Source organism: Pan paniscus, chromosome 5 (genome assembly GCF_029289425.2).
Source record: "Pan paniscus chromosome 5, NHGRI_mPanPan1-v2.0_pri, whole genome shotgun sequence".
Classification (NCBI taxonomy): Eukaryota; Metazoa; Chordata; class Mammalia; order Primates; family Hominidae; genus Pan; species Pan paniscus.
Window position 1 is genome coordinate 157622580 of NC_073254.2, and position 21183 is coordinate 157643762.

The following is a 21183-nucleotide window of genomic DNA, read 5'->3' on the forward strand; positions in this document are numbered from 1 at the left end:
TGGGGCCTTCTGGGCAGCGGTTAACCTAGATCTCAAAGAGAAAACTCCTATTTCCAGTATAAAAAGAAGGCAGTATAGGTGGGTGGCTAGGCTGATGAGTGAAAAGCAAGAAAAGAGTGGTATTGAACCTCTGGGCACTGAACAAAACAATGTGGCTATTTGGTTCTAGGCAAAAAGAAAGAGCCAAATGACATTTATGCTCATTTCCTGCTTCCAAACTTACCATGCCCATCCTCAGTACTCAGTCCTTCAGGGCGACATCCCTTCCAAGCTAACAGTTTTACCACTGCCGTCTGTTGGATAGAAACTAAATTTCATCATGATATCTTCTTACAGGACAATTTAAGTAAATCAGAAAGGTTGGAACTAAGCTCTAGTCCCAGTGGGCTCCCAACCACCCATTCAAAGCCAAAGTTCTTGAGAATGACATTTTTTCCCCACATGGGCAATCGGGAACATTGATGGTTACTGTGATTCTAAAACCAGTGTGTCCTGCTTATGTAATAGATGATATAAAAACAGTGCTACGTCAGTGATTTCCAAACTTTCTTTTTTGGTAGCAAGTCATATTCAAACAAAATCTTGAATACGCTGTTCAGTTTGAAGTCAGGACCCATTTCAGCCCCACAGCAGTTCCTGCAGCCTCTCCACAGAAACAAAGCACCGAACAAAGGCCAGTGTGGAAAAACGTACTCAATGGAATCTCTGTGTTTAGAGAAACCCTAGAGAGGATACTTTGTGAATTTCTTTTTCTGTTTAAAAACTTTTTTTATAAATTGATCTCCAAATCATGAAGCACTTTTCTCCCTCCAAATTTTCGTGTCAATTTTATCATTTCCACAGACAAAAGTTCTGCCAAATTTCTGCAGCTCAGTGAGCCACAATATTATCAGTATTTAGTGTTCCTATCATTCCGGAAGGTGTAGAAGTTAGAGGAATATATACTTGTCCACACAAGGTGGTCTCTGGGGCTGTCTTCTAAAGCCTACCAAGTGCTCATTCATTACTTATTTAAAGATATAGTGCTTTGACACCTGGTGGGCTTAAAATTAAATGATTTTCTTGTTTCCCAATAGGGTGTCTATCTCTTGGGGGCAGACCTACTATAAGCAAGAATCAACATTTTTTAAAAGTTAAAAGAATCAACTTATAATGAGAAACATGACAATCACACAGAGCATTCTCTACTATGGTAGATCTACAAGATGTCCTAGCCCATCAGCCTAGAACCAAAAGGAACAGACCTGAAGTCTGAAAAATTAAGTTTATAGAACCATTTCCAAACAAGGAAAAAGCTCAGTTATTATAGAATTTGAAGGAAGGGTGGAATTAAGGTGAACATTAAATGAAGCAGTGCTTTGATAGGCTCAAAACAAAACAAGACTTTGAGTAGAGGATCAATATCAAGTCTGGACCATGACATGGACTTCAGGCCCTGTTTCCTTAAAAACTACAAAGTTAAGATTGATGTTGAATATTGTGTCTAGACAACCCTTATCTGAAGCTCTACAACTGGCTTGGAAATGGAGGCTGCTTCACTGGGTCAAGGTGACTGAGATCCTCCGGGCAAGAATGGAATATTTCATCCTTAATGATACTATTTCAAACGTGACATTTTGATAGTCTATGATGTTAGATAAACATGTTTCTTCATGAGTAAGAAGGCAGTAATCCTTCAAAGAAGAAGGAAGGTTGCGTGACACTTTATAGCTGTGGTCCTTAGGAGAAACATTGTTTCCCATAAATATTGTGGCTGGCTTTATAATCATGTCTGTTATTCTAAACTGATGGATGACTGGAGGAATGTTTACTTTCTCAGGGGATGGCAAATGGCTCTCTCAGCTGGCTGAGCATGTGAGCAGTCCGTACGACCAAGATCATTGTTGTCTCCAGCAGTGGAGAGCACCAGGTGAGGACGGCAGCCACACTCACCTCCCATTGACCTTGACCCTTCCCTCTCTCCTGTGCCTCCCTTATTCCTTAAACCCTTCCCTATTTTCCCTGGTGGTGAGATGGGGAAGACGGAGGTGGCAAAAACTTTCTTTTGATACATCCCTCCTTTACATGTGCTAATATTTTCAGTCAAACTTTTCATCTTTTTGTCTTGGTCCATTTTGCATTATCTTCATAGCTTAATTCTGAGAGGGTAATGGACATCACATCACATTTCTAAATTATTAGGGGATATATCTCATCATTTCCCCTAAAATTATTTTTAAAAACTGTATATTAGTTCAATACAAGGAAACATAGACCAAATTATCCTTAGTAAATAATTACAGTTTTTGTTGAAGTCATAATTTGGTTGAATTGTAATTTTAGAAAGCAGTAAGATCATCTCATCCAACACATTTGTTTTAGAAATGACATAACGGAAGCCCAGAGAAGCATAATAATGTGTCAAATTTTGAGGGGGCCGCAGAGCCTGGCCAGATATAGAACAGATGTGTTGATTTCTTTATTGTTAGGTTGAAGGTTGCTAGCCAAATATCTAGCTTCCCCTTCAGCTGAATTAAAATAAAATACTGAAAACAACTTCTAAGTAAAGCTGACTATCTTATGTTTACTTGGTAACATGGTAGTTTGTTTATTGTGGGTTAACTCTTTGCCTGACTAAATGAAAGTGAAAATGATATTTTCAGCCCTCCAGCACTTTTTTTAAAAAAGGAGATGCTTCTACATACACACTTTCCTTTTTAAAAATGTATAGAAAAGTTAATAAATGAGTTCACTTTCAAATCAAAGGTTTCTTGATGTGACTTCTACATAATTTTCTGAATTTTCCAAATGAGGTAGATCTGAAATCCCCAGGGCAATTTCTGTTCATGGATAAGCCGGATAAGCCTGGACTTCCCAAGTGATGTCACAGTGAGACTTGAGCTTCGATAACCAAGAACTTCAAGACCAAACCATCATTTCAAGAGATTATTGAGAAAATAAATGTGAGAAGAGCTTGGTGAGATGTTCAACTGAAATAATATAGTCCTGTTTTCCTTAAGTACTTATAATCACATGTTGAAAATGAACTCTAAAAATTTATTGCTATCCAGTGTCTGAATAACCTGAAGAGAATGTTGTAAAAACTGTCTAGCAAGATGTTTACAGCAAAATATTTTTAAGTGATGAAAACAATTTGCAAGACAATCTAGATACTACAATTCAAGTTTGGGTAAAAAAAAAAAAAGAAAGAAAAAGAAAAGAAAAGGAAAGAATGGAATAAAAAATTACCTGTGGGTAGTTGTGAGTATGCGGAAAAAAATATTTTCAAGGCATCAAAACTATCTGGATGGAAACTCCCCGAACTGTTAGATGTAGTTGCCTCTTGGACTATATGACTGAGAAGGCAGGAGATTTTTATTTTTCACTTTATGATCTTTTGTGTTTATATTGGTTGTACTTAGCATTGCCATATTTATAATTTAAAAATTCAATTAGGAAAAGGTTATTCAAGTTTGAAAACATCACGTCTCACTTGATTTATGACTTCTTTAGGTTTGAATATAATTAACATTTAGCAAGAAAGTGAATGTGAATTGCTTTTAATTTCAGTATCAATGGCTTAGTAAAGCTCTTTCTGATGCATTAAGATGTAAAGAAATTATACTGAACTCTCTAATATTATTATGTAATATATAATATTATATATTATATATGATAATGTTAATATGTGATATGAGTATTAGAAGCTCTGAATTTGTCAGAAATTTTGTCTATTTGTGAACTCATTGATTCATTTAATAAATGTTTAAGTACTTTCTATGCAGAAGGCTCTGTCTGAGTTAGATATTAGAAACGAACATGAAAAGTTATAGTCCTTACCCCTAAAGAGCTTGTGCTCTGTTGGACTAGACCAGCACACAGAAAACAATTGATACACCGTGAGAAGTGGTATAATAGATAAGTCTCAATGGGACGTGGGGATTCATAGCATTTTTTTTGTGTCCATGTGTTCTCATTGGTCAGCTTCCACTTATAAGTGAGAACATGCGGTGTTTGGTTTTCTGTTCCTATGTTAGTCTGCTGAGGATAATGGCTTCCAGCTCCATCCATATCCCTGCAAAGGACATGATCTTGTTCCTTTTATTGCTGCATAGTATTCCACGGTGTATATGTACCACATTTTCTTTATCCAGTCTATCACTGATGGGCATTTGGGTTGATTCCATGTCTTTGTTATTGTGAATAATGCTGCAATGAAAATACACATGCATGCATGCATCTTTATAATAAAATGATCTATATTCCTTTGAGTATATACTCAGTAATGGGATTGCCGAGTCAAATGTTATTTTTGGTTCTGTAGGTCTTTGAGGAATCACCACACTGTCTTCCACAGTGGTTGAACTAATTTACATTCCCTTTAACAGTATAAAAGCATTCCTATTTCTCCACAGCCTCACCAGCACCTGTTGTTCCTTGACTTTTTAATAATCGCCATTCTGACTGGCTTGAGATGGTATCTCATTGTGGTGGTTTTGATTTGCATTCTCTAATGATCAGTGATGTTGAGCTTTTTGCATATGTTTCTTGGCCACATAAATGTCTTCTTTTGAGCAGGGGCTGTTCATGTCTTTTGCCCAATTTTTAATGGGGTTGCTTGTTTTTTTCTTGTAAATTTGTTTAAGTTCCTTGTAGATTCTGGCTATTAGACCTTTGTCAGATGGATAGATTGCAAAAATTTTCTCCCATTCTGTAGGATCTCTGTCACTCTGATGATAGTTTCTGTTGCTGCACAGAAGCTCTTTAGTTTAATTGGGTCCTATTTGTCAATTTTTGCTTTTGTTGCAATTGCTTTTGGTGATTTTGTTGTGAAATCTTTGACTGTGCCTATGTGCTGAATGGTATTGCCTAGATTTTCTTCTAGGATTTTTACAGTTTTGGATTTTACATTTAAGTCTTCAATCCATCTTGAGTTGAGTTTTGTATGAGGTGTAAGGAAGGGGTCCAGTTTCAATTTTCTGCGTGTGGCTAGCCAGTTTTCCCAACACCGTTTATTAAATAGGGAATCCTTTCAATGGAATAGAATAGAGATCTTAGAAATAAGACCACAAATCTACAACTTTCTGATCTTTGACATTTGTTTATTTTTATTCAGCTTACATGTTCAAACATCATAGCATAACTTTTCTCAATAATTTCTATTTAAACTAAACATTTTCCAGTGTTTTCTGAAAATGTTTGTTGTTTGTGTTATGAAAAGCTTGGGATAAATATGAAATACATAACATTTTTAAAAAATATATCATGCTAATATCCTATGTCTTTCTTTACAGAGTACTATCAATTTTTGCTGTTTAAATTTTTAAAAAGTTCTAGTAATTGTACATTTTGTTTTGTGTGTTTATGTATATATGCACAACTGATACATTTGTGTTCTTTTAATTGAGATCCTAAGTGTTGTTAGCAACAAATACCTTCATTTTGAAGATTAGTTGTGAAGCATTTGACAGTAGTAACACAGTATTTTGTTTTTGACATTAAAATGTAAGTCAGTTTTAACATTTTTCTCTCCATTTGAGAGAATTTTGATATAAAATGGAGTATAACATTTTCTGCAATGTTCAGGCAATGAAAAATCAAAATTGTTTATTTGCTGCAGAGTGTATTTTGCAAGAAACATTCTCACACTGTCAGAAAGTTCACATGGACTGTTTTCTAGGATCATCGTCTAATAAACAGTAAAGTTCCAGAGGTTCTGTCTTTCTCATTCAACTTATAATGCATGAATGTCATTTTTTTTGCATCTTTTAAAGGGAAATGCAGAGTTGCATTTGATGTTTTTGGGTTGTGATTTTGATATGAATCTCTTTTCAAATCTTCTTTGTTTTGATAAGTAATTAAATCTTCATTTGATAAGAAATATTCATATTTTAAAATGTGAATTATTGAATTTTCTTAGTTGCAGGAATTTCATCAGGGGCATACAAGTCGTGGATTTGACTGGGACAATTTCTTGTACATTTCCATTGTTTTTAACAGTAAGTAAAACCTCAGTGTATATAGAATTTGTAATATCTTATTCATAAATCTTATGTAGATTATGCTTAACATACATTTGTTCAATTTAGTTGTGAGTTTAAAAAATTTAAGAAAACATCCTCTTTGAAGATTCTTTATTTCTTCTTTCTATTTTGGGGTTACTTTTACATTTTCTACTTCTTTTGTGATTTTGACTGTAGTCATTCCTAAGGATCTAAAAGATTAAAAAATTAAATGTAATTTTACCACATGTTCATTCAAAATTGCAACTTAGAATATATATACAATTTTAAAAATTAAATGTAGTTTTCCAAAGGAAGTGTTTTCTTCTAAAATATTTAAAATCATTTCTTACAATTAAGCAGTAAAACACAAATTGTAATTGATGGATTGTATAATTTTATTCAAAATTAGTTAAATCAAGCTGAATTTTAAAATTTTTATAATTTTAATAAAATTTTGTTGTTTCATAAAAACAATACTGTTTGTAATTTTACCATTTAATGTCCAACTAGTTGACAATGAAAAGAATTAATACTATGTTTAAGTGATATTATAGACCTATATATATACAAATTTCAAAGCAATATGATTTGTTTAACATTCCAAAATGTTTCTCAGCTGCTACATGTTAACTATTATGAATACCACCCTAAAATCATAAGTGCCTCTGGAGCTGCAAATGGTAACAAGAAGAGAAATAAATGAATAGATGTTCAGCGCTATTGGGAAACAGACTTTCATTATAAGGGAATCTATTCTATTTATGGTATCTGATAACATGGATTTTACAAGTTAATTTATTTGCCTTTATTGTTTTCTATGTGCAAGAGCTACTCAAATCTCCCCTGCACTCTAAAGCACTGTTTGCCTCAAGCATCCACAGCAGCACAATCCAGAAAGTCTCATGGAATCCAAATGTGGTTGCCTTGTACTTAAGATCCTAAGACAAGATACATAGAGAAATGTTTCCCTGAGGATTTAGAATTACTGCTTGTGTTGCACCAAGAACTACATGCAGAATCCCAGTGATAAAGAGACCCATCTGTTTTTTAATACCTTTTTTTTCATAGTTTTGTCATACCCAGGGCCCTCTGAAGTGTGGAGCCCAGGGCAGGGACCAGCCTTGCCTGAGTCTGAAAGAAAATATTGGCTGGGTCATTTGGATTTTTCTTCTTACGATTTTGGAATTTAGAACTAAGGTTGCTGGGAGCTGAGCCATGTTCATGGCAGAGGAACGGAACTTCCCTTTGTGGAAGTTCCTGGATCTTCCAGAGCCTGGGGAGTTTTCCTCTTCCTTGGATTCCAGGAGATATGTTAATATTCTTTTAATAAATGCCTTTTTTGTGTAGAAATGCTTGTTTGGTTTCTGATAGTTGTAACCTAAAGAATCTTTAGTAAGCCATTGGTCTGCTGTGGGGAGGGTCGAGATGAAACTGGAATGTTGTTTGAACCTAGATCATAAAGTGACTCCAACATCTTCACACCAGGGGTAGGAAACATGCTTGGGAAACATACTGTCTCTTTAGCTTGTCAAATTACCTTAGAATAATTGTATAAAGGTCTCTATTCAGCACTTTCCATTGTTTCACATATGTTTATATGATGTCATTGGATGAGGAGGATTTTCCTTTCAATAGGGGGCTTTGGTTGTAGGCTGTGTGTCAGGGAAATAGGAGCTGTAATTGTCTCCTCTTATTGTTCTATCAGGCTCTCTCAGCTTCTGGCAGGTAGGGGAGGACTGAGATTTTAGATACTAATTTATCTCAATCTTGTTCGAATCAAGTCTTTCTTGTTTCAGAGAGGAGGAAGCTGTGCTGTGAAGGATCCTTTTTCATCATGATTATTGCATCCACAGAAGCAGTGATAAATTCTAATAGATAATGCAACTCAGTCTACTTGGATGTTCACACCTGAGACTGGAGAAGACCTGCTGCCTTCTGCAGAGCCAAACATTCCTCACATGCTCCTTCACAATGCTGCGAGCCATATTTATTCATTTAAAAGCTAGTACCTCGCTATTTCTTGTACATTAATTCTTTTAAAACGTTTACAAAACAAACTAAATTTAAAGAGGAAATTATTTACTGATAGAACTAATGGCCTGAAAATAGTTGCCCAACATAGCATCGCACATAGCAACAGGAAGTAGTTTATATACTAGGAAGTCTCTTTAAAATGTGCTTGGATATTGCCAAAATTCTCTGCCTTATAAACTAAGGAGTTCTCTTTTTTTATTTTTTAGAGTTAATGCAGCAAGAATAGTCTTATATAGACTATAAACTCCTGGTACACTGTGTCTACATTGCTCACTGCAGTATCCCAACATCTAAGACCATGGTCTTAGATGTCTGGTACAGGACTGGTGCTCAGTATGCATTGAATGAATAAATGAATGAATATAGCAAAGCATTCCATGATGTTCTCTTGAATTCATTTATTCTTTGGAATTTGGTTTTTTTTGTTTGTTTGTTTGTTTGTTTGGTGCAGTGGTTTTGTACTACTAGGGGTATGATATGGGTTCTTCAATAAATCTCTTCAAATTATAATAAAGATTTAGTGCTAACCTTCTGCTCACTCTCTCCCTCAAAGTACTACAGATGGATGTGATTAGCATGCAATTTATCATCTTGATGGAATTCATGTCTTACAGGCCTATGGCTTTCAAAATTGAAGTATCTAGATTTATGTTATTTTGTCAAATAGGAAATGGTTTTACTCTATTGAGATTCCTACACTTAAAAATTTATATAGACCTTAAAAAAATCCTAAAGGAGAGTTTGAAAAGTATGGTTAGGCATTCTTCTAGCCATATAGACTATAGAGGAGAATAAGTTTAAGGAAATCATCAAGTAAAGTCAAGAACATAGTAAAAATGGTAACGTACCACCTCCATGTAAGATAAAACCAGATAAGATTTTAAAAAGAAGCGTTTATGCTATGCTTAGGAAGCCAATCCTGTTGAAAAAACTGATATTGCAGCCATATCTGTCTGTGAGTAGTTGTAACAATGCTGTAGGTAACATTTCTGAGATCATGATACAGTGTAGGGGGAATCGATCTTTGGTCTTGGGGTCCTCGGGGAAAAGGGTATATGAGGAGTTCTTCCAAAGTGGCCTCTAAATCCACCTGTGTAGTAAACAGTGTCTGACAACTAAATAAATAATTTCCATGTGTACTTACGGCTGTGTTTTAAATGGATGCAAGGGCTGGAGTGATAACTACAGTTCAATTTGTGAAAAGATTTATAGATTTTGTAGCACTTGCAGATTTTATGGACTTTCTCTGCAATTAAATATTTATAGTTCAGTGCTATGGTTTGAGTGTGTTTTCCAAAAGTTCATGTGTTAGAACCTTGGTCCTCAGGATGGCAGTGTCGGGAGGTGGGGCCTAGTTGATGGTGTTTGGTCATGGGGGCTCTGCCCTTATGAAGAGATTAAGGCAGTTCTCATGGAACTTGGTTAGTTCTTAAAGAGTGGGTTGTAAAGCAGGTTGGCACACTGTCTCCCCTCTCCTGCTTCTCCACAATGCTATGAAGCAGCACAAGGCCCTCACCAGATGTAACCCCACAATCTTGGACTTCCCAGACTCCAGAATCATGAGCTAAATCAACTACTTTCCTTTCAAGTTATCCAGTTTCAGGTGTTCTATTATAGCAATAAAAAACAAACTAAGACATTCAGCTAGCACAGAAGGGTCAGCCTGCTGAAATGCATTGGGAGCAAGTGCAATGAAACTGAAAGATGGTCAGGGAAGTCCACCTCCCTCTGGCTCCATCAACTCAGAATAAGCAAGAATGTTTGATACCACTAGGATAATATTTATTGGGCATGTGTAGCATGTACTATTAAAAGGCTCATAATTTTGAACCTTTGAGAGAATTTTGGCAAGATCTGGGCTGAAGCTTATCTTTGCCCTCTTTATTATGTTTTGAAAATTAAAAATGTGTTACCATTGAAGTAGATAAATTTAAGAAAAATAATGACTACATTACAGCATACGATTAATAACTAATTATAGGTCATTTTATTGAAACAATACATTCTATTAGGAGGTATTTTGTTTTACTAGATCAAGTTATCATATGCACTAACTAAAAGATATATTGCAAAAATACTTTGTAAACTCTGAAGTACTAAAAATGCTGAGGTTACATACTTACAAGCAATAAAATTAGTTATATTTTAAAATACTTCAATAATTGCAAAAATAAAAAATCAATAGCTTTCATATGCACAAAAATAACCAGTTAGAAAATATAAAGCAAAAAAACCCATTTATAATAGCAATAGGAAAAATAAAATATTTAGGAATAAGCTTAAAAAGTGTTCAAAACCTAAATGAAAAAAATTATAAACATTCCTGAAAGATACAAAGGTAGAGGTGACCTAACAGAAATACATCTTGAGGTCTTGGTTAGGATGTCTCAATGGTATTTGGATGTCAGTTTTCTCAAAGGTAATTCATAAATTTGATAAAATTCCAATAAAACAGCAATCCCTTTTCTTTCTGTAGCTAGCCAAATTAATACTAAAGTTCATATGGAGAAATAAACATGGTAGGGAAATACTGAAAAGGAATAAATATAGCGTGTTGATGGGGGGGTGAGGTGAAGTAACAGAGACCAGCCATACTCACATTAGAACATACTATAAAGTCTCTGCTTCAAGAACAGTGTGGTACTGGCACATGAACAGATAGAACAGAATAGAAAGTCCAGAAACAGACCCAACAACATATGGAAATCTAGATTATGACAGAGGTGGTATTATCTCAAATCTTAGGGAACAAATGGGCTTTTAAATAAAGATGGTGGGGCAACTGGATAGACGGTTGAGGAAAAGATAAAATTATGTCCACTTCTCACACACATAACAATAAGTGCTAAATGGATTCAAGGTCTAAATGTAACTATACAAGTGCCAGAATGAAACAGAAATGAATCTCTCTAAAATTTGATTGTAGGTAGATTTCTAACTATACCTCAAAAGCCGCAGGAAAGAGAAGAAATGCTTAACAGATCTGACTACAAAGAAAGCAAGTGGCAAAAACAATAAATAAAGTTAAAAGACAAATAACAAATTGGAAGAAAATATTTTAAGTATTTAATCACAGATACAGAGTTAATATCCCTATTATGTAAGAATTTGTAAAATTGAGGAAACACTGACAGTACTATCTTAAAGTGGGCACAATACATGAAAAATTCCCAAAAAGAGATATAAACATGGCCCTTAAACATAGAAAAACATGTACAATTTCACTCGTGAAATTAAAATTGAAACTACACAGAGACTCTTCTCATTCACCAGATTAGCAACTATTCAAAAGCTTGATAATACATTCCATTGAAGAGACTCTAGGGAAATACACACTCTCAAACACTGATCATGGAAATGCAAAATGGTATAGCCTCATGAAGGGGGATTTGTCAATATCTAACAAAACCACACAGACATTTACTCTTCAATTAAGCAGTCCTAATTCCAGGAATATATCATGAAGATACATCTTCAAAATACCAAAATATGGGTCAGTTGTAGTGGCTCATGCCTGTAACCCCAGCAATTTGGTAGACTGAGGCAGGCAGTTACAGACCAGCCTGGCCAACATGGCAAAAACCCATCTCTACTAAGAATACAAAAAAATGTAGCCAGGCGTGGTGGCACGTTCCTGTAATCCCAGCTACGCAGGAGGCTGAGGCACGAGAATTGTTTGAACCTGGGAGGTGGAAGTTACAGTGAGCCAAGATTGCGCCACTGCACTTCAGCCTGGAAGATAGAGCCAGACTCTGTCAAAAAAAAAAAAAAAAAAAGGAGGTACATACATACAAGGTTCTTAACTGCAGCATTATTTGTAATAGCAAACTATTGGGAACTATCTGAATACCTTGGAGTACTTCACACAACAGAGTACTACACAATTTCACTAAAAAGTATTTCTATGAACTTCAGGAGATAAGTTTTTTTTAAAGCCAATTGTAGAAGAGTATCTACAATATGCTACCTTTTGTGTAAGCAAGGAGAAATAAGAAAATACACAAGTCTGCTCTTTTTTGGAAAAAGAAACACAGGAAAAATAAACCAGAAGACAACGAAATCACTTACCTACAAAAGGTGAGGGAAAATCAGACAGAAGTGATAGAGAAGGCAGTAATATTTCTCTGCATAAACCTCTACGAAATGGATAACATTACTACATTGAAGTCGGGGTTGCGGGGGCAAAGAACTAATTCAGGTAACTTTAAAGACAACACTTTGATAATATACTTTTACTCCAGGGAAAAAAATAAAGAACTTCAAATGCATCTTAATTTCTTTTTACTTGATTTGATTTGATATGCATAGTGATTTGGGTATAGCAATTCTGAAACGATTTTATGTGTGTTTTAGGACTGGGAAAATGAGTCAGTGTTCTGATGCTGTTGAAAGGCAGAATTCTCATTGTGGAAGAAGGGAGATTCAAAGATGGAGTGGGTGGGGGGAAGGCAACAAAGAAACTCGTGGAGTGGGATTGATATTGAAAGTATCAGTATAACTGCAGAATTTCTATGACATGTATAGACAAGCCTTTGTGTGTGTGTATGTGTGTATGCATCTCTGTGTGTGTAGCTTTCTTAGCTCTATCCTCAAAAAGGGCCTGGAGGCAGACCCCCTCAGTAACAATGAAAACATCTAGTGCTAAGATTTTGGTTTCTAAATACCATTCCCCATGATAAGTAAAGAGAGGTCCTTTGAGAAATGGCTGATTCCTGTGCTGGAGCAGGGCTGCTACTTGATAGGTCTGAAATATCTTGTTGAACCAGAAAGCAACAAAGTGTTGTTTTAAAAAAAAAATTATGGGAGCATATTAAAAGGGAGCCAGCATAAAGGGGATCCAACTTGCCAAGTCTGTGACAATGTGAGCATTAGAAGTATTAATAACAAAGGCCGAGTGTGGTGGCTCATGCCTGTAATCCCAGCACTTTAGGAGGCTGAGGTGGGCAGATCACAAGGTCAGGAGTTCGAGACCAGCCTGGCCAAAGTGGTGAAACCCCGTCTCTACTAAAAAATACAAAAATTAGCTGGGTGTGGTGGTAAGCGCCTGTAATCCCAGCTATTCAGGAGGCTGAGGCAGGAGAATCACTTGAAACCAGAAGGTGGAGGTTGAAGTGAGCCAAGATCATGCCAGTGCACTCTAGCCTGGGGGAAAAAATGAAACTCCTTCTCAAAAACAAAAAAAGTATTAATAAGAAAAATGAATTATAACCCATGGATAAAATTGGAATCTATATATTCATACTAATAATAGGGGAGAAGGGAGAGAGGAAGAGAGGCAAAGAGGAGAGAAGAGAGAGAGGGGAGAGAAGAAAGAGGAAAGGGAGAGAGAGAGAGAGGAAAGGGGAGGGAGAGAGACATTTCTTATAGAACAAAAGAACACCTACCAATAAACGTGGAGAGAGTGGGTAAACATGTAAAATCAACAGTTTACAGCCATTATAGCAAACTTTAATTAGAGCAAGAATCAAGTTTAGGAAGAAAAGTGTGATGAGGAGTAGAATATTTGCATGGGCTTAAAGTGTCTTTCAACATATTGCTTACTAGTTGCAAGGGAGAAAATAGAAATTCTATAGTGAAGAAAATGAACAAGAGTTTGATCAGGTGATCAAAATTGATATAATGAATGAATGAGGAGCAGATGGATATTTTATGCCTGGGATACCTGAGGAGGACACAGAATTGTTTATGTAGTTTTGTGGCCAGGGAGGAAACATCAGCAAACCCAAATGGAGAAACATTCCATGAAACTACTGGCTTTTGCCATGAAAGGCAAAGGAAAGACTAAGGAACTGATCTAGATTAAAAGAGACTAAAGAAACAGACAACTAAATGTAATCCATGGTCCTGCACTGGCTTCTGGACTGGAAAGGGTAAAAAAGTTATAGAGGACATTACTGAGATAATTGGAAAAAATATACATAAAACTATTGCATCAAAGTGTCCTGAATTTGATAACCGTACTATGGTTATGTAAGAGAATGCCAGGCTGGGCACAGTGGCTCACGCCTGTAATCCCAGCACTTTGGGAGGCCAAGGTGGGTGGAACACGAGGTCAAGAGTTCAAGACCAGCCTGACCAACATGGTGAAACCCCCATCTCTACTAAAAATACAAAAATTATCTAGGCGTGGTGGCACACACCTGTAACCCCAGCTACTCAGGAGGCTGAGGCAGGAGAATTGCTTGAACCTGGGAGACTGAGGTTGCAATGAGCCAAGATCACAGCACTGTACTCCAGCCTAGGTGACAGAGTGAAATTCTGTCTCAAAAATAAATAAATAACTAAATAAAGAATAAAGAATGTCCTTAGTCTTAGGCAATAATTAGAAAATATTAAGAGGTAAAAGAAAGTGTAAAAGGCTTACCCCTCAAATGATTCAAAAAATGTAAAAGAGTACAGACATGGGCAAACAGAAAAACAATGATTTTTAAATTGTGGTTAAAATGTTAAAAATTTTAGAAATCTGGGTAAAGGATATATGAATATTTTATGTATTGTATAAAAAATTTTGTAAGTTTGAAATTATTGCAAGAAGTTTTTCTAAACATATGATTAAAAGATTTTAAAAATTCTGACTGCTCTTCACCCAATTAGATTGAATTAGTAAGAAATGGCTCTAATTTGTAGTACCCTGGGAGCCTGTGAAAATTTCTATAATGATACCCACCTAGTCTCTATCAGTGAATCACACGCCAGAAACATCTGCCCTGTGATTCTATGGAGATTTCTGACGTCTATAAATTTGAAGGAGTATGTTTGAGAAGAAAAGCAGAAGTTTCCTGCTACTTAAGTCTAGAATGAAACAGGATTCATAATCTCTATATTTCGGAGCTAATCAAGTGGCAATGTCAATGGGGGAAATCCAGGTCAACTTTAATTCCCATCATGACTAAGTGGCAGAAAGACTCAGAATACAATGACCTAGAACTGACCTCAGGGAGAAATCACAGTCAAATCAAGATCGCTAATTTCCAGGATTCTTGGTAAGGATGACTCAGCAATTCATAAATCTCAACATTTACAATAAACACAAACCTACGTCACATGTCTTTTACTCTCAAATAGGTAGTACAGTACCAAGCTGCTTCTCAGGACTACATATAGTGTTTGTATATTCTTTAAAAAGATAAGTTCAGATAGAGACATAGTTTACCAAGTATAAAGGAAATGTATATAACCATCTTAAATGTATTAGACATTAAAAATCTAGTATGCTCATTACCCACCTTGAATTTCTTAGCTCTGGAAGATAGCATATTCTTCAAAAGCTATCAGTTTCATTACCTAAGAAATAGAGACAATATTGATTTTCTTCAAATGTGTTCAACCCTTTTGTTCAAAAAGTAGTCATGTTTTCATTTGAAAGAGAAATCCTAGAAACTGTGTGGTCTGATTGCTTATCCGTTGGTGTATTCTCACAGCATCTCTGGCTTCCCTGTTGATTTATAATACAGCATCATTCAAGGTAAAAAAGAAATTGCTACATTGTGAGTCAATTCATTGCAAATAACGAATACAAGTTTCAGCTCTGATGTTGATTGTATGATTTAGAGCAAATAATTTATCTCTTTTGGCCTTAGGTTTGTTTGTTTGGTTGGTTGGTTTTGTTTGTTAGTTCTTTGAGACAGGGTCTCACCCAGTCACCCAATTTGGAGTGCAGTGGCGCAATCACGGCTCACTGCAGCCTTGACCTCCTGGCCCAAGTGATCTGTCACCTCAGCCTCCCAAGTAGCTGGGAGTACAGATGCATGCCAACATGCCTGGCTATTTTTTTTTTTATAGAGACAGTGTTTTGCCATCTTGCCCATGCTGGTCTCAAACTGCTGGGGTCAAGTGATCCACCCACCTTGGAATCTCAAAGTCCTAGGATTACAGGTGTGAGCCATAATGCCCAGCCCAGGCCTTAGTGTTTTGTTTTTGTTTTTTATAAAGTAAAGCTTCACAAGAAGGGCAAGCAAAACAGTGAGGGATCTAGAAACCATATGACTTAGAGAATGGTTACCAGAACTGGAGAGATGTCAAGTTTAGACTTGAGGATTGGATTTGGCTTATGACAGCTGCCTTTCCATGGTGATGAAGGAGAAGAGTGAGACTTGGTATATGGCTCAATGGGCAGGATGAAGCTGTGAGGTGGAAGCGCCAGCAAAGTGGATGGTAGAAAAAAGTTTAAAATGCTAGAGAATTTCTTAACAATTGAGCTGTGCTACATGGAGGGAACTGTTTCAGGGGTCACTAGTGGAGCCAAAGGAGACCTTAGATAATTTGGAATAGCAAAAGTTCAGCATCATGCAAGATACTGAACTTCTAGATAACCAAAACACCCAATTCTTTTTATTTATTTATTTATTTGTTATACTTTAAGTTCTAGGATACATGTGCACAATGTGCAGGTTTGTTACATGTGCCATGTCGGTTTGCTGCACCCATTATCTTGTCATTTACATTAGGTATTTCTCCTAATGCTATCCCTCACCCCTCCCCCGACCCCATGACAGGCCCCTGTGTGTGATGTTCCCCGCCCTGTTTCCAAGTGTTCTCATTGTTCAATTCCCACCTATGAGTGAGAACATGCGGTATTTAGTTTTCTGTCCTTGTGATAGTTTGCTCAGAGTAATGGTTTCCAGCTTCATCCATGTCCCTACAAAGGACACGAACTCATCCTTTTTTATGGCTGCATAGTATTCCATGGTGTATATGTGCCACATTTTCTTAATCCAGTCTATCATTGATGGAAATTTGGGTTGGTTCCAAGTTTTTGCTTTTGTGAATAGTGCCACAATAAACATATGTGTGCATGTGTCTTTATATTAAAATGATTTATAATCCTTTGGGTATATGCCCAGTAATGGGATCACTGGGTCAAATGGTATTTCTAGTTCTAGATCCTTGAGGAATTGCCACACTGTCTTCCACAATGGTTGAACTAGTTTACAGTCCTACTAACAGTGTAAAAGTGTTCCTATTTCTCCACATCCTCTCCAGCACCTGTTGTTTCCTGCCTTTTTAATGATCGCCATTCTAACTGGTGTGAGATGGTATCTCATTTTGGTTTTGATTTGCATTTCTCTGATGCTAGTGATGATGAGCATTTTTTCATGTGTCTGTTGGCTGCATAAACGTCTTCTTTTGAAAAGTGTCCGTTCCTATCCTTCGTCCACTTTTTGAGGGGGTTGTTTGATTTTTTCTTGTAAATTTGTTTAAGTTCTTTGTAGATTCTGGATATTAGCCCTTAGTCAGATGGGTAGATTGCAACAATTTTCTCCCATTCTGTAGGTTGCCTGTTCACTCTGACGGTAGTTTCTTTTGCTGTGCAGAAGCTCTTTAGTTTAATTAGATCTCATTTGTGTATTTTGGCTTTTGTTGCCATTGCTTTTGGTGTTTTAGTCATGAAGTCCTTGCCCATGCCTATGTCCTGAATGGTATTGCCTAGGTTTTCTTTTAGGGTTTTTATGATTTTAGGTCTAACATGTAAGTCTTTAATCCATCTTGAATTAATTTTTGTATAAGGTGTAAGGAAGGGATCCAGTTTCAACTTTCTACATATGGCTAACCAGTTTTCCCAGCACCATTTACTAAATAGGGAATCCTTTCCCCATTTCTTGTTTTTGTCGTGTTTGTCAAAGATCAGATGGTTGTAGATGTGTGGTGTTATTTCTGAGGCTTCTGTTCTGTTCCATTGGTCTATATCTCTGTTTTGGTACCAGAACCAGGCTGCCCAAACACCCAATTCTAAGTTAAGGTGATTCTTCGTCTAATTTGGCCTAAGATTGAATTAGCCTGTTTAAGAAATTAAAGCAAGTTCTTGACTCATATTCAGCTTGGGATCGGTTAAAGCCCCTAGATCTTTTTCACGAGAATGCCTGCATAGTCAGACTTCCCCAAACCTGTACTTGAACAGCAAGTTCTTTATTTTTATGGGTGATGTAAATGTGGAAAGTCTCAGCATAGATAATTGTCAGCACATGAAATTTCGGCAACTGAATAGACAAATTAGATACCATGCACCAGTAAGTCAACAACTAATTACATTTGTTAAGCTGGTAAAACATTCTGACTTCTTGAGGTGTCTAATCTAGGCTTGCATACTCTTTTAGGGGATCTTTTAAAACTGTTTCTATGCTGGTTATAATCTCATATTCCTCCTACTGTTATTTTATTAAGTACCTCATTTTATTTTTATTTTCTACATGATTCAGCCTAGTTGTTTCTATTAAAGCCAAGATAACTCCAATTGCTCAACAACGAGGTGAACTTGAACTGCTGAGCATGATCAGTCTCATCAAATTGGCAAATGCTTATTGAGGGTCTATCTATCACATGCTGTGCTTGATGCAGTGGGAAGTATGAAAGTATGGAATCGTGGCTTTAAATAATGTGTAATCTACTTGAGGGCTGTGGGAGTATAACTCACAATGCAATCAGTCTGTGATGAGTTAAGTGAGTGGAGGGGATAATAAGCACTTACAGGAATTGAAAAGGTACCATCTCTTGGAGTGATGTGATCAGGGAAGTTTTTATAGAAATAGTAAAATTTGAAGGATGTTCAGAAAATGACAAGGCCTTTTTGTTTTGTTTTGTTTGTTTTGTTTTGTTTTACTTTCTCTTTCCATTATCAACCAGGGGAGATTAATTCAAGAAATAGAGGTGTGTCTTAAGAATTCCAAGAGGAGAAAGACAGCCAGACCTCAGGAAGCAATCATAATAAGGCTCGGAAAACCCCAAGCCTTTTCTTTCAGTATCTCCCTCTGCCTCCCTTGAGCCACCTGCTTTAGTCTCTCTCTTCCTGTACACAGATTTTTTTTCTACTTCTTTGGTTCATGGGGATAGAATTTTCATGTCATAATTTCAGCTACCTGCAGAGAGTGAACTTCACTTAAAATTTCTTTGTGAGGACAGTTGAAACTGTTAGCTCAGGCTAATCTAAAAGATGCAATTTAGAAACGACTGTCAAAAGAAAAATAACTTAAGATTTTCAGTTCATCACTCAATGTTCATCCTGAAGATTTCTCAAAGACTGCTACCTACCTCCCTGTTTTTCTTCGACTTTTTTTGTAGCAAGGTTTTGAGACATTGTTACGGCAGCATAACATAGTAAGTGAAGTATCCATTGATAAATTATATTTTATCTGCTTCCATCTGTTAGCAGGTAACTTCTCCACTAAAAGGATATGGTTCTGTAGAACAATGGCATATGCAGACAGTGATCTGTTATTCCACTATTCTCTTAAGCTATCAATCAGATTGATGAGCCAAATTTATGCTTCTAGTCTGTATCTGTGGTTATAACCACGTAACATTTGCTTTAGATTGTTTGTAGGGAAAGTCAAAGTAGGATGGTTTGTTGGAGGTAAAATGGCCTAAGAAATAAATCAAAGCATTTCAATTATGATGTATAAGAAAATTTAGAGTTGGTTTGTACAAACCCATATCCAATCAAGGTCCAAGCATTATATTTGATGGTTAAGCCTTTTAAATCTCTTTGATTACAGAGCAGCTCATCACTCTCCTTCCTCCCATCCCACCCTTATTATACCATGGGTTTATTGAAGATACTAAGTCACTAAAGGTCTTATGGATGGTAGTGACTTGATAAAATAAGTGTTTAATAAGGAATATTGTGGCCAAAGTGATGAGTGCATTGGAAGAAACATAAAACTAAAGATTGGGAGAGTACATGTAGGAAATAATTGCTGTATTCTGGGCAAGCAATGATGGTAATCTGAATTAGGTAATTAGAGCAGGAAATGGAGGGAGGAACTCATCTTAGGTTCAATCCAAGAGATAGTTCCAAACTCCAAAGAGCATTACAGAAGCATTATCTAAGATCCATAGTTATCTAACAAGTGAGAGTAATATTAAATAAGCTTTACTCAAATGTTTGAGCAATATAATTAGGTAGTGATCTCTCCAACCCAAGAAGTGTTGAAGAAAAAAACTGGATGACCAGCCATGGGCAATTATGTAACCCCAAGGCAAGAATCTCTTGTTTCCTCCTCTTCTTCAACAAGTGATTGTCCAACATGTCATTGAAGAGTGAGAGGAAACACAGCTTTGCAAAGCAGTCCATTTTTTGGCTGAGCATCTATAATTATAAAAGCTATAAGTAGCTCAAAACCTATCTAGTTGGTCCTGGTCTTCTTTCTAAGACTATATAGAAAGAGCTCCATTTCTTACCATTTTCTCTTCTCCATGCCAAACGCTTTAAGTTCCTGCAACTGTTTCTAATTTCCCATCCTCGTTCCTTTTTTCTGGCCATGCTCCCAACTGTCACTGTCCTTTTTGGAGTGTGCACCCAGAACTGAACACCCTTTGTGAGGTACAGTCTAACCTGAGTGCAATAGAGAGGCTGTTCACTCTGCTGTTCCAGACCTTTCATTAATGCAGCCAAAAGTTACAGTTAAGGTTTTAGCAGTTCCTTCATGCTCTTGACTCATTTTGAGTAAAAAAAATTCCCAAAGTTATTCTCTTTATATGCTACTGTTTTGACATGTATACATGTGAAGCTCACCTTGAAATCTAACCAGAAAACTTCATGTTAACCATAATACATGTTTCTTTGTTGGATTCAGGTTATTGTTCAAGTTCCTTTTGAACCCTACATCAGACATCCAGCATTGCAGTCACTGTTCTGTTAGTCTTATATTTTCTGGAGCATTGACTAGAAAGCCAGCTCAGTCTATATTCATTAAAACAGAAAGTTTAAATAGGGTCAGACTATGATGGAAAACTCATGCAGATCCCTCTGCTGGATGACATGGCTTCATGAGCAGCACTTCCTTAGATATGGTCCCTTACCAGTTACAAATGAACTTAGTAGATTTATTACATTCTATCCCCAAATATTCTTCTCATGCCCAAGGATACAAAAGACTTAATCTTGTCTGCCTGCAGCCTTACACTGGTCTACCTAAAGAAAACCTCTACAGACAAAGGAGATGAGCCCAGCATGGCTTGTTTGCAGTGAATCTAAGCAGATTCCTCATCTGTTCTGGGATACGTGCGTCGAGCTTGCCAGACTGTGGTTTGTAGACTTTATCTTCCTCCCCTTTTGAAAATCAAGGTAGCGTATGCCAAATTCTACCTTTTGGAGCCTGTGCCATTCTTCACTGTCGCACATTAATGCAGCCTTGTGACCTTTCTGACAAATTCCCAGGAAGCTCATTAG